We start from the raw sequence: 15388 nt of genomic DNA on the forward strand, positions 1-15388 counted from the left end.
GACAAAGAAGAGTGAGGTGGAGTTAGTGAGGAATTGTGAAAAAAAGTGAGGTAGATTCAGTAGGGGACTGTGATGAGGAAGAGTGAGGTGCAGGAGTGAGGTAGATTTAGAAGCAGATTTTAATGAGGAAGAGTGAGGTGGGGTTTGTGGGGATTGACAAGAAATAACGGGGTGGGGCAGTTGGAGACTGGGATAAAGAAGAATGAAGTGTAGTTAGTGGTGGACTGTGATGAAGAAGAGCATGATAGAGATATGAGGGACTGCTACAAAGAAGAGAGGGGGAATTATTGGGTACTGTGATGAGGAATAATAAAGAGGGATAGTTGGGGACTGTAGCAAGGAAGAATGAGGTGGTGTAATTGTGGACTGTGACAAATCAAAGTGAGGTGGGGTAGTTGAGGGCTGTGATGAGAGAGTGAGGTGGGATAGTTGTAGACTGTGATGAGGAAAAGTCAGTTGGTGGTAGTGGATTTCTGTGATGAGGAGTGAGACGGGGTAGTTGGGACTGTGACAAAGAAGAGTGAGATGGATTTAGTGGGGGATTGTGATGAAGAAAAGTGGGGTGGTGTCAGTAGTGGATTGTGATGAGGAAGACTGAGGTGGGATAGATGTGGACTGTGATGAGGAAGAGTGAGGTGGTGGTAGTGGATTACTGTGATGAGTGAGAGTGAGGTGGGGTAGTTGGGGACTGGGACAAATGATTGGTGTGGAGTTAGAGGGGGACTGTGACAATGAAGAGTTTGTGGGTGGTAGTGGGGTTGCAATGAGGATGAGTGAGGTACAGTTATTAGGCGACTGTGATGAAAAAGAGTGAGGTGGAGTTAGTGTGGGGCTGTCAGGAGAAAGTGTGAGATGGAGTTAGTGGGTACTGTGAGGAAGACAAGTGAGGTGTGGCAGTTGATGACTAAGACAAAGAAGAGTGAGAGTGAGGTGGAGTTAGTGAGGTATTGTGAAAAAAGTGAGATGGATTCAGTAGGGGACTGTGATGAGGAAGAGTGAGGAGGAGGAGTGAGGTAGATTCAGAAGCAGATTGTAATGAGAAAGAGTGAGGTGAGGTTTGTGGGGATTGATAAGGAAGAACGGGGTCGGGCAGTTGGGGACTGTGATGAAGAAGAACGATGTGTAGTAAGTGGCGGACTGTGATGAAGAACAGTGAGGTAGAGTTAATGAGGGACTGCTACAAAGAAGAGTGAGGGGGAACTAGTGGGGTACTGTGATGAGGAATAGTAAAGAGGGATAGTTGGGGACTTTAGCAAAGAAGAATGAGGTGGTGTAATTGTGGACTGTGACAAATAAAAGTGAGGTGGGATAGTTGTAGACTATGATGAGGAACAGTCAGTTGGTGGTAGTGGAGTTCTATCATGAGGAGGAGTGAGATGGGGTAGTTGGGACTGTACCAAAGAAGTTTGATGTGGAGTTAGTGGAAGACAGTGAGCAATCAGAGTGAGTTGGAATTAGTGTGGGACTGTGAGGAAGAAGTGTGGGGTGGAGTTAGTGGGGTACTGTGAGGAAGACAAGTGAGGTGTGGCAGTTGGGGACTAAGACAAAGAAGAGTGAGGTGGAGTTAGTGAGGGGCTGTGACAAAAAAAAGTGAGGTGGATTCAGTGGGGGTCTGTGATGTGGAAAAGTGAGGAGGAAGAGTAAGGTAGATTTAGAAGCAGATTGTGATGAGGAAGAGTGAGGTGGGGTTTGTGGGGATTGATGAGGAAGAACAAGGTGGGGCAGTTGGGGACTGCAATGAAAAAGAGTGATGTGTAGAGTGGGGGACTGTGATGAAGAATAGTGAGGTATAATTAGTGAGGGACTGCGACATAGAAGAGTGAGGGGGAGTTAGTGGGGTACTGTGACGAGGAATAGTAAAGAGGGGTAGTTGGGGACTGTAGAGAGGAAGAATGAGGTGGTATAATTGTGTACTGTGACAAATAAGAGGGAGGTGGGGTAGTTGAGGACTTTGATGAGGAATAATGAGCTGGGATAGTTGTAGACTGTGATGAGGAACAGTGAGTTGGTGGTAGTTGAGGACTGTAACAAATAAGTGTGAGGTGGAGTTAGTGGGGACTGTGATGAAGAAGAGCAAGCTGGAGTTAGTGAGGGAATTGCCACAAAGAAGCATTAGGTGGTGTTAATGGGGGATCTTGATGAAGAAGAGTGAGGTGGACTTAATGGCCGACTGTGATGAGGAACAGTAAGGTGGGGTAGTTGGGGACTTTGATGAGGAAGAGTGAAGTGGGGTAGTTGGGGATTGTGAGGAGGAAGAGTGGGGTGGGCTATTTGTGGACCTTGATAAGGAAGCATGAGGGAGGGTAGTTTGTGACTCATATGAGGATGATCAAGGTGAGGTATTTGGGGACTGTGATAAAGAAAAGTTAGATGGAGTTAATGGGGGACTGTGATGAAGAAAAGTGGGGTAGAGTCAGTGTGGGGCTGTGATGAGGAAGAGTGAGGGGGGTTGATAGGGCTGTGATGAAGAAAGGTGAGGTTAGGTGCTTGTGGTGATGGTAGATGAGTACTGTGATAGGGAGAGTGAGTTTGTGGTAATGGACTACTGTGATGAGGAAGAATGAGATGGGGTTGTTTGGGACTGTTACAATGAAGAGTGAGGTGGAGTTAGTGGGGGACTGTGATAAAGAAGAATGAGGTGGAGGTAGTGGAGAACTGTGAGAAGTAAATGTCAGATGGTGGTAGTTGGTGACTATGACAAAGAAGAGTGACTTGGTGATAGTGGAGGGCTGGGAAGAGGAAGAGCAAGGTGGGGTTAGTGGGGTACTGTCACACAGAACACCAAAGTTGTGTAGTTGGGCAATGTGAGGAGGAAACGTAAGGTGGGGTAGTTGGGAACTGTGAAGAGGAAGAGTGAGGTGGTGCTAGTGGAGTACTATGACAAGGAAGTGTGAGGTGGGGTAGTTGTGGACTGTGACAAGGAAGACTGAGGTGTGATAGTTGTGGACTGTGAAGAGATAGAGTGGGATGATGGTATTGGATTACTGTGATGAGGAAGAGTGAGGTAGGGTAGTTGGGGACTGTGACAAAGACGAGTGAGATGGATTTAGTGGGGGATTTTGATGAAGAAAAGAGGGGAGGTGTTAGTAGTGGATTTTGATGAGGAAGACTGAGGTGGGATAGATGTGGACTGTGATGAGGAAGAGTGTGGTGGGATAGTTGGGGACAGTGATGAAGACGAGTGAGCTGGAGTTAATGGTGGACTGTGATGAGGAAGCGCAAGGTGGGTAGATAGGGCTATGTTGAAGAAAAGTGAGGTGGGGTATTTGTGGTGATGGTTGTGGAGTACTGTGATGAGGGAGAGTGAATTGGTTATAGTGGACTAATGTGATGAGAAAGAATGAGGTGGGGTAGTTTGGGACTGTTACAAAGAAGAGTGAGATGGAATTAGTGGGAGACTGTGACAAAGAACAGTAAGGTGGAGTTCCTGGATACCTCTAAAAAGTAAGATTGAGATGGTGGTAGTTGAGGATTGTGATGAGGAAGAGTGAGGTGGAGTTAGTGGAGGACTGTAACAAAGAAGAGTTAGGTAGAGTTAGTGAGGTACTGTGATGAAAAAGAGTGAGGTGTTGTTTATGGGGTACTCTAATGTGGAAGAGTGAGGTGGAGTTATTGAGGACTAGGACGACAAAGAGTGAAGTGGTGTAGTTGGGAAGTGTAATGAGGAAGAGTGAGGTGGAGTTAGTGGGGGACTGTGATGAAGAAGAGTGAGGTGATGGTAGTGGGGTACTGCGATGAGGAAGAGTGAGGTGGAGTTAGTAGGGGACTGTGATAAAGAAGGGTGAGTTGGAGTTATTGGAAGACTGTGATGATGAAGAGTGAGGTGGGTGATGTAAGTGGGGGTCTGTGAGGAAGATAAGTAAGGTGTGGCAGTTGGGAACCAAGACAAAAAAGAGTGAGGTGGAGTTATTGAGGGACTGTGACAAAGATGAGTGAGGTGGATTCAGTGGGGGACTGTGATGAGGAAGAGTGAGGAGGAAGAGTGAGGTAGAATTAGAGGCAGAATGTGATGAGGAAGAGTGAGGTGGGGTTAGTTGGACTGACCAGGAAGAATGAGGTGGAGCAGTTGGGGACTGTGAAAAAGGATGAGAGAGGTGGATGCAATGGGGGACTGTGTTTAGGAACAGTGAGGAAGAAGAATGAAGTGGAATTAGAAGCAGATTGTGATGTGGAAGCATGAGGTAGGGTTAGTGGGGACTGATGAGGAAGAATGAGGTTGGGCAGTTGGGTTCTGTGATGAAGTAGAGTGAGGTGGATTCAGTGGGGGACTGTGATGAGGAAAAGTAAGGTGGGCTAGTTGAGGACTGTGATGAGAAAGATTGATGAGGATGAGTGAGGACAAATTAGAGGGGGGTTGTTATGATAAAGAGCTAGGTGTTGTTAGTGGTGGACTGTGATGAAGATGAGTGAGGTAGATTTAGTGACGGACTGTGACAAAGAAGAGGGAGGGTGAGTTAATGGAGGACTGTGATGATGAAGGGCAAAGAGGGGTAGTTGGGACCATGGCGAGGAAGAATGAGGTGGTGTAATTGTGGACTGTGACAAATAAGAATGAGATGGGTTAGTTGAGGACAGTGACGAGGATGGGAGAGGTTGGATAATTGTAGACTGTGATGAGGAAGAGTGAGTTGTTGGTACTGGTGTACTGTGATGAGGAGGGGTGAGGTGGGGTAGTTGTGGATTGTGACAAAGAAGAGTGAGCTGGAGTTATTGAGGGATTACAACAAAGAAGCATGAGGTGGGGTTAATGGGGGATCTTGATGAAGAAGAGTGAGGTGGAGTTAATGACCGACTGTGGTAGTTGGGGACTGTGATGTGGAAGAGTGTTGAGAAGAGTGAAATGGAATTAGTGAGCGATGAGGAAGAGTGAGGTGGATTTATAAGGGACTGTGATGAGGAAGAGTGAAGTGGGGTAGCTGGGGATTGTGATGAGGAAGAGTGGGGTGGGGTATTTGTGGAGTTTTACAAGGAAGCGTGAGGTATGATATGATATGATAGGAAATTATAACGTGCTTAATACCTAGAGGTGTCTAAGCACGGACCCGGGGATCAAACCTGCGGTGCTCCGTGTCGTCTTGCTTCCAAGGCGAGCACGTTGCCCCTGAACTATCCTTCGAGGATTAGGTGGGGTAGTTGGCGACTCTTATGGGGAAGAGTGATGTTGGGTATTTTGGGAATATGTGATGAAGAAGAATGAGATGGAGTTAGTGGGGGACTGTAATGAAGAAAAGTGGGGTAGAGTTAGTGGGGGACTGTGATGAGGAAGAGTGAGGCTTTGTCGATAGGGTTGTGATGAAGTGTGAGGTGGGGTACTTATGGTGATGGTAGTGGAGTACTGTGATAAGGAGAGTGATTTGCTAGTAGTGGACTACTGTGATGAGAAAGAATGAGGAGGGATATTTTGTGACTCTTACAATGAAGAGTGAGGTTGAGTTACTGGGGAACTGTGACAAAGAAGAGTGGGGTGAATTTAGTGGAAAGTTGTCAAAAATTAAGAGTGAGATGGTGGTAGTTGGTGACTGTGACAAGGAAGATTAACTTGGTGGTAGTGGAGGACGAGGAAGAAGAAGAGCAAGGTGGGGTTAATAGGGTACTGTCACAAGAAACACTGATGTTTTGTAGTTGGGCAATGTGATGAGGAAGAGTAAGGTGGGGTAGCTGGAAACTGCGATGAGGAAGAGTGAGGTGGTGTTAGTGGAGTTCTGTGACAAGAACGGTGAGGGGTGTTTGTTGTTGACTGTGATGAGGAAGACCAAAGTGGGGTAAGTGTGAACTGTGATGAGGAAGAGTGAGGTGGTTGTAGTGTATTACTGTGATGAGGAAGAGTGAGGTGGGGTAATTGAGGACTGCAATGAAGAAGAGTGAGAAGGAGCTAATGGGCGACTGTGATGAAGAGCATTGAGGTGGAGATAGTGGTGGACTGTGATGAGGAAGAGCGAGGTGGGGTAGATAGGGCTGTGATGAAAAAGATTGAGGTGGGGTACTTGTGATGGTTGTGGAGTACTGTGATGCGAGAGAGTGAGTTGGTGGAAGTGGACTGATGTGATGAGGAAGAATGAGGTGGGTAGTTTGTGACTACGAAGAGTAAGATGGAGTTAGTGGAGAACTCTGAAAAGAGTAAGATGGTGGTAGTTGGGGATTGTCTCGAGGAAGAGTGACTATGAGGTAGTGGAGGGCTGAGAAGAGGAAGAGCAAGGTGGGGCTAGTGGGGTACTGGTACAAGAAAGACTGAAGGTGTGTAGTTTGGGAATGCAATGATGAAGAGTATATTGGGGTAGTTGGGAACTCCATTGAAGAAGAATGAGGTGGTGCTAGTGGAGTGCTGTGACAAGGAAGCATGAGTTGAGGTAGTTGTGGACTCTGATGATGAAGACTGAGGTTGGATAGTTGAGTGTGATGAGGAAGAGTGACGTGGTGGTAGTAGATTACTGTGATGAGGTGAGTGAGGTGGGGTAGTTGGGGACTGTGTCATAGAAGAGTGAGATGGAGTTAGTGGGGGAGAGTGAGGAAGAAGATTGAGGTGGAGTTAGTTAAGGACTGTGAAAAGGAAAAGTGAGGTGGTTGTAATAGGGTACTGCTATGAGGAAGTGTGAGGTGGTGTTAGTGGGGCTCTGATGAAGAAGAGTGAGATGGAGTAAATGGGAGGCTGTGATGAGGAAGAGTCAGGTGGTTTTAGTGAGGGACCATGATGAAGATTAGTGAGGCGGGGTTAGCGAGAAGAAGAGTGAAGTGGAGTTAGGGGGGACTGTGATGAGGAACAGTGATGTTGGGTAATCTGGGACTGTGATGAGAAAACGTGAGGTGGTGTAGTTTTGGACTGTGAGAAGGAAGAGTTAGGCAGGGTAGTTTGGGAGTCCTAAGAGGATGAGTGAGGTGGGGAAGTTTAGGACTATGATAAGGAAGAGTGAGGTCATGATAGTGAAGTAATGTGATGAAGAAGAGTGAGTTGGTTGTATTGGAGTACGATGGTGAGGAAAAGTGAGGAGGGGTATTTGGAGACTGTGATGAAGAAGAGGGAGTTTCAGTTAGTGTGGGACAGTGATGATGAAGAGTGAGGTGGAGTTAGTTGGGACTATGATGAGTAAGAGGCAGGTGGACTGCATCGAGGAAGAGTGAGGTAGAGTTAGTGGGGGACTTTGATGAAAAGGAGTGAGGTGGAGTTAGTTTGGGATTTTGATGAAGAAGAGTGAGGTGCCATATGAAGCTGACTGAAATGAAGAAGAGTTAAGTTTGGTAGATGGGGACCTTGACAAGGAAGGATGATGTAGAGTTAGTGGGGGACTTTGGTGAAAAAAGTGAACTGGAGTTAGTGAGGGACTGTGATGAAGAAGAGTAAGGTGGAGTTTATGGTTGAGTTCAATGAGAAAGTGAGGTAAAGTTAATCGGGCACTGTTGTTTAACTCCTAATAAATTCAGGAAACAATAACATGGTGCCCACGTTGCAGTAAGACAAGTAATTGTCGTCCTGGAGGTAAGTCAGTCTCAAGTGACCAAAAGACAAACTCTAGACTTGCCCACATCGGGATACTGGTTTTACAGTCAGAAAAAACAATATTACAATAATATTCCAGACATGAAGTAAATGCAAATCCCTAATCTCCTACTGGCTCTCGCCATTTACAAACTGAAAGATTGACATACATTGCCTGACTCTATTGGTAAGTACATTTGCACGTGACATTTCCAAATCCATCTCCCTGAAGATGATCTAATCGGGCAATAAGCATAGGTGAAATCAGCACCTTGTGGTGACAATATTAGATACACTAGCATCCTTTCCCATGACACTAGGCACCTTGTTCCCAGGCCTTGCATCTTCCCAACTTCTGCACCGTGATGCATACATTTTGCAAATTCCACGTTAATACATGTTGCAGTCGCCATTGCTTAGCTAGACCAAGAACAGAAACCTTTAGTTTGCAGAACATTTCTCTTGTCTGGGAAAGAGAAAGAGAGAGAGAGAGAGAGAGAGAGAGAGAGAGAGAGAGAGAGAGATAAAGTTCATAGAAAAACAATGTAACACAAATGCCACTTTTGAGAAGTAATGTCTGATATTATTTGTTCTAGCAGACCACTCCATCAGGAACTAAAGGACAGTTGATACAAAGCTTGATGCAGTATTTTGGCACTGTCTCAACCTGAGGCCTAAATCATACCAGGACACATATTTTGCAACTATTGTATTTTCCTTTGGTTACTGTTAAAAACGTGTCATTATTAATCTGTGTGTTCGACTTCTCTCAGAAAAACTTCATGAGAGAGGATTACAGGATCTTCATCTTTTGAAAGCATAACTAATATAATTAATATTTGCGCTGCCTTTTCATCCAGCCACATACTTGCCAACTTTACAAGTTCTCTTGGATGAAGCAGAATCGAAGCCAAATTGGAAAATGGCAGAATCACTAAAACAACATGGAACCTTCACGTTTTGAGCATTCTCGCTATTTGTATTTCCCTTTGCATTTAGGACGTCGCGTTTGCATATGAACACTGAGATGAGGAAGTGTGAGGTGGGATAATTGGGAACTGTGATTAGGAAGAGTAATGAGGATGAGTGAGGTGGAATACGTGGGGGACTGTTATGAGGAAGAGTGAAGTGGAGTTAGTGAGGGACTATGATGAAAAAGAGTGAGATTAAGTTATTGGGCGACTGTAATGAGGAAAAGTGAGGTGGAATTAGTGGGGGGTTGTGACGATGAAGAGTGAGGTGGGATAGTTAGGGTCTGTGACAAAGAAGAGTGAGTTGTAATTAATGGAGGACTGTGATGAAGAAGAGTGAGGTGGAGTTAGTAGGGGACTGTGGCCAAGAAGAGTGGGTTGGTGTTAGTGAGGGACTGTGATGAGGAGTGTGAGGTGGGATAGAAGGGGACTGTGATGAGGAAGATTGAAGTTGGGTACTTGGGTACTGTGGCACTGCAGAGTGTGGTGGTGGAAGTGGGTTACTGTGATGAGGAGTAATGAGGTGGGGTAGTTGGATACTGTGATGGGGAAGCATGAGTTGGTGGTGGAATACTGTGATGAGGAGGAATGAGGTGTGGTCGTTTTGGGACTCTAATGAAGAAGAGTTAGGTGGAGTTAGTGGGTGACTGTGACAAAGAAGCGTGAGTTGGAGTTTGTGGGGGACTGTGATGAGGAAGAGTGAGGAAGGTAGATGGAGACTGTGATTGCCAATGTCCATGTTGCACCAATGGCTTTCTTAGGGGTGCAATAGCCCTTGGCCACTGCACATATTGCACCAATAGGTTTCTTTGGGGACCACTAGTCATGGTCTTCAGCCATGGCCACTGTACATTTTGCACCAATATGTTTCTTTTGGGCTTGCTAGCCTTTGGCCATGGCCTGTGGCTACAGACTTTGGCCATGGCCACTGTACATATTACACCAATACATTTCTCTTGGGCCCACTAGCCATGGCCACTAATTACGTGACACATGGCATCACTAATGCCATCACTGATATAACCTCTATGATTAACTACATTTTGAAATATGACAACTCTTTTTTGTTACAGAACATATATGTATATATTTCATACTTACAAAGTCCATTGTATTCTGCTCCTGGTTTTTTAAACATAGTGAACAGTGCACAATTGTAAGTGCATACAGAGATTATTACAATGAAGAGTAGCTTAGAAGTATTACATAAAAATGTTTATAATACAATGGCCATGTCTATAATCAAATATTTTCTTTCTTATCTTCAAACGTTGAATTTCTAGATTCTATACTAGTAAAATGCACACAGGCACACACGTTCTATCATATGTACTATTTTTAAATGTTCATGTAATGTTATTATAGTAAGAGGAATTGTGAATTAAATGTGTGTACATTTACTGTTTTCATTACACTTACTATTAAACATGTTTCTTCTTCTATCTATTCTTCTTCTTTTGTTTTTTATTACAGGGTGTGCGGTAGCGGCCATGTAGTTATGGTTAAGTTGCTCATCCCATAGGAAGAGCACATTTTGGGTGGCTTATAACTTTGCCCCCTGTGGATAAATACTCACCAAACTTTGATGGAAAAGTATATGACCCCCTCGGATTGATTCTGCAAAGTTTGGTGAGGTTTCGTCAAGGGGTGGCAAAGATATAGAAGGGGACCCAGAATATATGGTTTTCCTCATAGACGCAATATTAAAAAAAATAATTCTTACGCCTACGGCCCAAACCGCTGGATGGATTTTCACCAAATATGTGGCAGGATTGGCAGTGTGGTCCCGAAAGCGTGCCTTTGTAAATTTGGTGTAAATCCGTCCAGTCTTTGTTTTTAAAAATGGCAAAAAGTAGGTTAAAAAAAATTAGTGATATCTGGTTTCGGTCCGCAGACTCCAAAGTTATAAAACCTGGGCTGTATTTCTACAGTACCACCTCCATGCAGCGCCACACCAAATCTAACCAATTGGTGCTCTGAGGAAGTCAGTACCTTTCTTAGGCAAAAGCAGGTTGACACTCTCTACCCCATCTTCTTCAACTGCTCCTTTTACCACAAAGGATACTCCTTAGGGGCAGGGGATCCCATCAGCCACCTCATAGGCCTTGCAGAACACTGTTAACTCTTTCCTTTTGAGGTTCACAGTACTATGTATGTACTATGATGTAGCAATTTGTAAAGGGGACCAGTTTTGTAGTGCTTTTGAGGCCACGGTCAAGGAGCCCAAAACACTGCCCCTTACCTTAAATTTAAGGCCTGTCCAATGTGTTCCTCTGTCCACCTACTCGCATCTCTGTGGTTAGTGCCCCTTCACTCCCTTCCCACCCCACCTTAACTTGCTTCTCAAAAAAGCCACAAAATTGAAAACCAAAAAAACACAAAAAAGGTTCCTTTAGTAGCCACCTTTCACAGTTAAAAAATAGAACTGAGAAAAAACTCACAGGACCCTTTGCAGCCTGCATAGTCCATGGACACAAAGAAATTCCAGGCGTAGGGTGGAGGAATGAAATTCATTTTAATTATTTTTCACTCAGAAATGGGGCACCCTTTTTTTTCTTTTTAACTTTCATATTTGTTTTGATTATTTTGTTTTATATAGTAAACTAACAAAGATTCAACACAACATAATTATTTTTTGTAACTTTCACAAAAAGTGCTTTGTATTTTTGTGTGTATTTTTAATTTTTATTTACAATGACTTCTAACAAATACTTGAATTCATACTGCATCTGTTCACAAAAAACTGCTTCAATACATTTTGAACTTTTTCCAGAAAGCTCTGATTATCCATATCAGTTATATGGACAATATCAAATTTAATGTTCTCATTATGAAAAGATGTCATGCAAACATCTTGCAAAAAAGCACAGTCAGCTATTTTCGAATTTGCAAACATTTCCGTCAACTTTCCAAATGTATCCTCCATTGCAAACTGCAATGAAATTCCGGTAACACATCCCTCCACAATGAAGAACAATAATGTCTGCATGTTTTAAAGGAACCATATTCTTACAAAACGTGAGTAAGTTTGGCCACTTCAGTTCTCCTACTCCATACAATAACACTTCAAATTCATGGAAACCAAGATTTTCAGCCAATTCACAGTGCTCAGAACAGAGCTACAGCCAATGGATCCAAGAGTCACCCTAAATCCATACACTGTGCCTCCTCAAAGACATAGGGCCTCATTACAAGTATGGCGGTAAGGCAACAGCAGCGCCGGTATCGCTACCAGCACCGTTGCTACCGTACCGCCATACTAGGAGTTCTGCTCGCGGGTGCCCTTGCAGCCACCAGGTCTGACCTGGTGGCCATACCTGCACCCACGAGCAGAACATGATGGTAGCACCGGTACCATTATTAATGGTACCGGTGCTACCACCCTCCCCATTCCCAGTGAGCCCTATGGGGCTGAAATGCATTGGTCCTATGGGGCTGAAATGGGAATGGGGATGTACCGGGCCCGCCACCCACGAAAGGGCAATTGCCGGGACAATTTGTGGATACGAGTTTGGAGGTAGCCTTGGCGGTAAAACCGGCAAGGCTACCTCCAACCTTGTAATGAGGCCCATAGTCCTCTTTAGTGCTCTCACCAAACAAAACTCTTGCTACTCTCTCTTCCTGTACCCCACACCCAGGAAACCTGATTGGCTAATCTTCTGATGTCCACTGACAGTCGCCGCAACCAATCAAAGGGTTGTGGTTTTAATTAAATTTCAGCTATTTATTCTTTAGTGTTGGCTCTGAAAAGAACCTTTGTTTTTTTGTTGCTTTTTTTGATTTGTTAACAAACGCCTTTTTTCCTTTTCTTGCTTTCCTAACATTGCAAAGAAAAATCACATTTCTGACATCTGGTAAATTAACTCCATCTTCACGAAAACAATTCACGCCTTCAGACCTTATATTATCATTCTCAAAAGTTGGCATTCCTGCAGCATATAAAAAAGCAGATACAGCTTTATTCACAAACTGCCACGATTTTTCCATTTGTACACTGAAAAGGATTGCACATCTACATGTTTGCCTCTGATTCATTTGAGAATAAATTATTTTAGCAGCATGAAATAGTTCCGTTAGATTTTGAAACAAATCCTTCAGGACAACCTGCAATTACATTATAGTCACATACCGCAAACTGTTCCCTCCACAATGCACCACTATAATGTCTGGAGATGTAAAATTTGCCATGCTCTGACAGAATCACATCAAGCTTGCCCAGTTCAACCCAGAAACTGCATGGCACAAAACATCCACTTTTTGCAATCCAATAATTCCGCAAATGCCATGATTTTCAGCATACACCTTCAATGACTGGATCGAAGAACCTCCCAAAATCCAGGTACTCTGATTCTTCAAAGCCACAGCCATAGCCATCTTCAGTGCTCTCACCAAACACAACTCCTGCTACCCTCTCTTCCTGTGCACCACATCCAGGAAACCTGATTGGCTGATCCCCCGATGTCCGTGGACATCCACGACTGTCCACGGTCTCAGCAGGCTCTTTTCGATGCCAGCCACCCTCAAAATACCCAGATGTGGCATGTGCCGTCCACGGACTACCATGGTGTCCCCGGACATGAAGTCCAATTGAAGGGGGTGGGGAGGATAACACTCAATTTAAACAATGTATTCTACAATTATGGCTCTTAAAAGAGCCTTCTTTCGGTTTTCAATAGTTTTTTGTTTTTCTCATTTTTATATTCTACATCTACTAGCAAATGCTTTACTATACCTTCCACAAAACTATTTACACCACCCAACATGATATTTTCATTTTGAAAAGAGGCCATGCCTGAAGCATATTCACAAGCTTCCTCGCTTTTTCCATGCCTGGACTCAATGTATTTGGACATCTCCATATTTGCCTTGGAATCATTTTTTAAAAAAACTGCATAGTTGGAAACAGTTCCATTAGGCTTTTCAAGATATCGTCAATGGCAAACTGCATCAATGCAACAGTCACATGGCCCAAACTGGTCCCTCCACAATGCACAATAATAATATTGGCAATTCAAATTGAGTCATACGTATACCACCTAACTTCCCCTACTTGCAATCCAATAGTAGCAGAAATGCCACAAAATTGAGTATAAAACTTTAATTAATTCATTCACCCCAGGGTTAGGGGCACTGTATAAATGACAAAATAAATAAATAAATGCCACAATCTCACACAATGCACACATTTGGTTTCTTCCTAGCAATAGCCACAGCCATTTTCCCTGCACACAACAAACAGAACACCTACTACCTTCTCTTCCTGCAAAACACAGCCAGAAAACCTAGCTGTAAATCCCCAGAGTTCCCTTTCCTTTCCATGACAGGCATCCTAAAAGGACCCAGATGGCACGCCAGTTGTCTGCGGACTACCACTGGGTCCACAACATCGTAGAACAGGGGCTAATATGCCAACAGGTATCTAACTACATCCATAATACTACAATGGTACTTTTAAAAGTCAAGATAGTTAGAATACGCCAACAGGTATCTAACTACTTGAAAAATACCTTTGATTGCAATACACTTATTACTACAAAACTTAGTGATATCAATTTAGTGTCTGGGTTGTGGACCTGGCCCTCAGCAAACGGAAATGTGTACTCTGATTTGCTTATTAGGGAATGCAGCATGGCCAAAGGCCATGCCCAATGGATTTGAAGACTGGCCATGGCTGCAAGCCATGAGCACTGGCCTCAGGTCACATTATTAGGGTATAATTAGTACTGCGCAATGATGCAGGGTAGGTGAATAATAGGGGTAGTTTGGTGGAGTTGGGTTCATGGTTGAGCCTCATGCGGTAGGCAATTCAATGATGATTTGCATCTGCAGCATGTGCTGCTGCTAACAATTAACCTAAGTGAGTTGTTTGTTAAATATATATTACAAGAGGAATAATTGATAACTTATATACAGTGGACCACATTTGCAAATGGCAATGTATTGCTTTTGCAACAGACTGTTTGAATGGTACCCATTGGGGATTTTTTTGGATAAAATGAAATACAAATTGTGAAATGTAACGAATATTATTGTGCAACAATGGTCCTAACTACTAGCCACATCTTGAAGTAACTTATCTAAGTGGCCCACATTGGCCAAAAAAGTGGACCACTTTGATGAAGAAAACTGGCACACACTAGCATTTTGCATTTTTGTTCTGGTCATTGCCCTATTGCCCTATAGGCCAGTCTGAGTATGTGTGCACCCCACCTAGGCGCATTTGGAAAGAATCCTTAAATGTTGTGGTACCAGGTGCCTTGATTCCATTAACGTGGAAAAAAATATTTTGCCATGTGCAATAGTTGAAATATTTGACTGTCTTTCACTGCACAGCTTGCCATTGAAATGCTCATTTTTGTGGCATGCTTTCCATAAAACAAAACCAAATCCTGGCTGCCTGAGAGCGCACAATAAAGGGTCACATTGTTATTTGTCCTTGAATTAACCGTAATAACAATTTGAAGGACACAATGGGCCTCATTGCGGGTCCGGCTTTAACTGTGCCAGTAAAACCGCCAGGTAGCCACTGGAACCGTAATAAGCTACTGGTGCCTGACTTGCCGGTAACACTGTGGTATTACAACCCCGGCGGCCGGAAACTCAGACACTGGTAACATGTTGTTCCCCATTCCTATAGAGTCCCATAGGACAACTGTGCTGGTGAGTCTGTGAAACTCTGTGGGCACCCACCCAGCAGAGTTGTACTTTGCCGGACTGTAAACAACGGTGCAGTAAGCTAACCGCCAAGGTTGTAATGAGGCCCAATTTGTGGAATAGAGGATGTTGTCTGGGTTGAGATAACCAAGGTGTGTGGAAGGACCTAACATGAATATTTCACATATAGTTGCTTAGTTAGTTACACATTTTCACAGCTCATTTTTGAATATGCAGATTATCTAAATGATTTATACAACAAAATAATGATCAATATTCACAATCTTCAATT

Source organism: Ambystoma mexicanum, chromosome 7p (assembly GCF_040938575.1).
Source record: "Ambystoma mexicanum isolate Mex_15411 chromosome 7p, UKY_AmexF1_1, whole genome shotgun sequence".
NCBI classification, from domain to species: Eukaryota; Metazoa; Chordata; class Amphibia; order Caudata; family Ambystomatidae; genus Ambystoma; species Ambystoma mexicanum.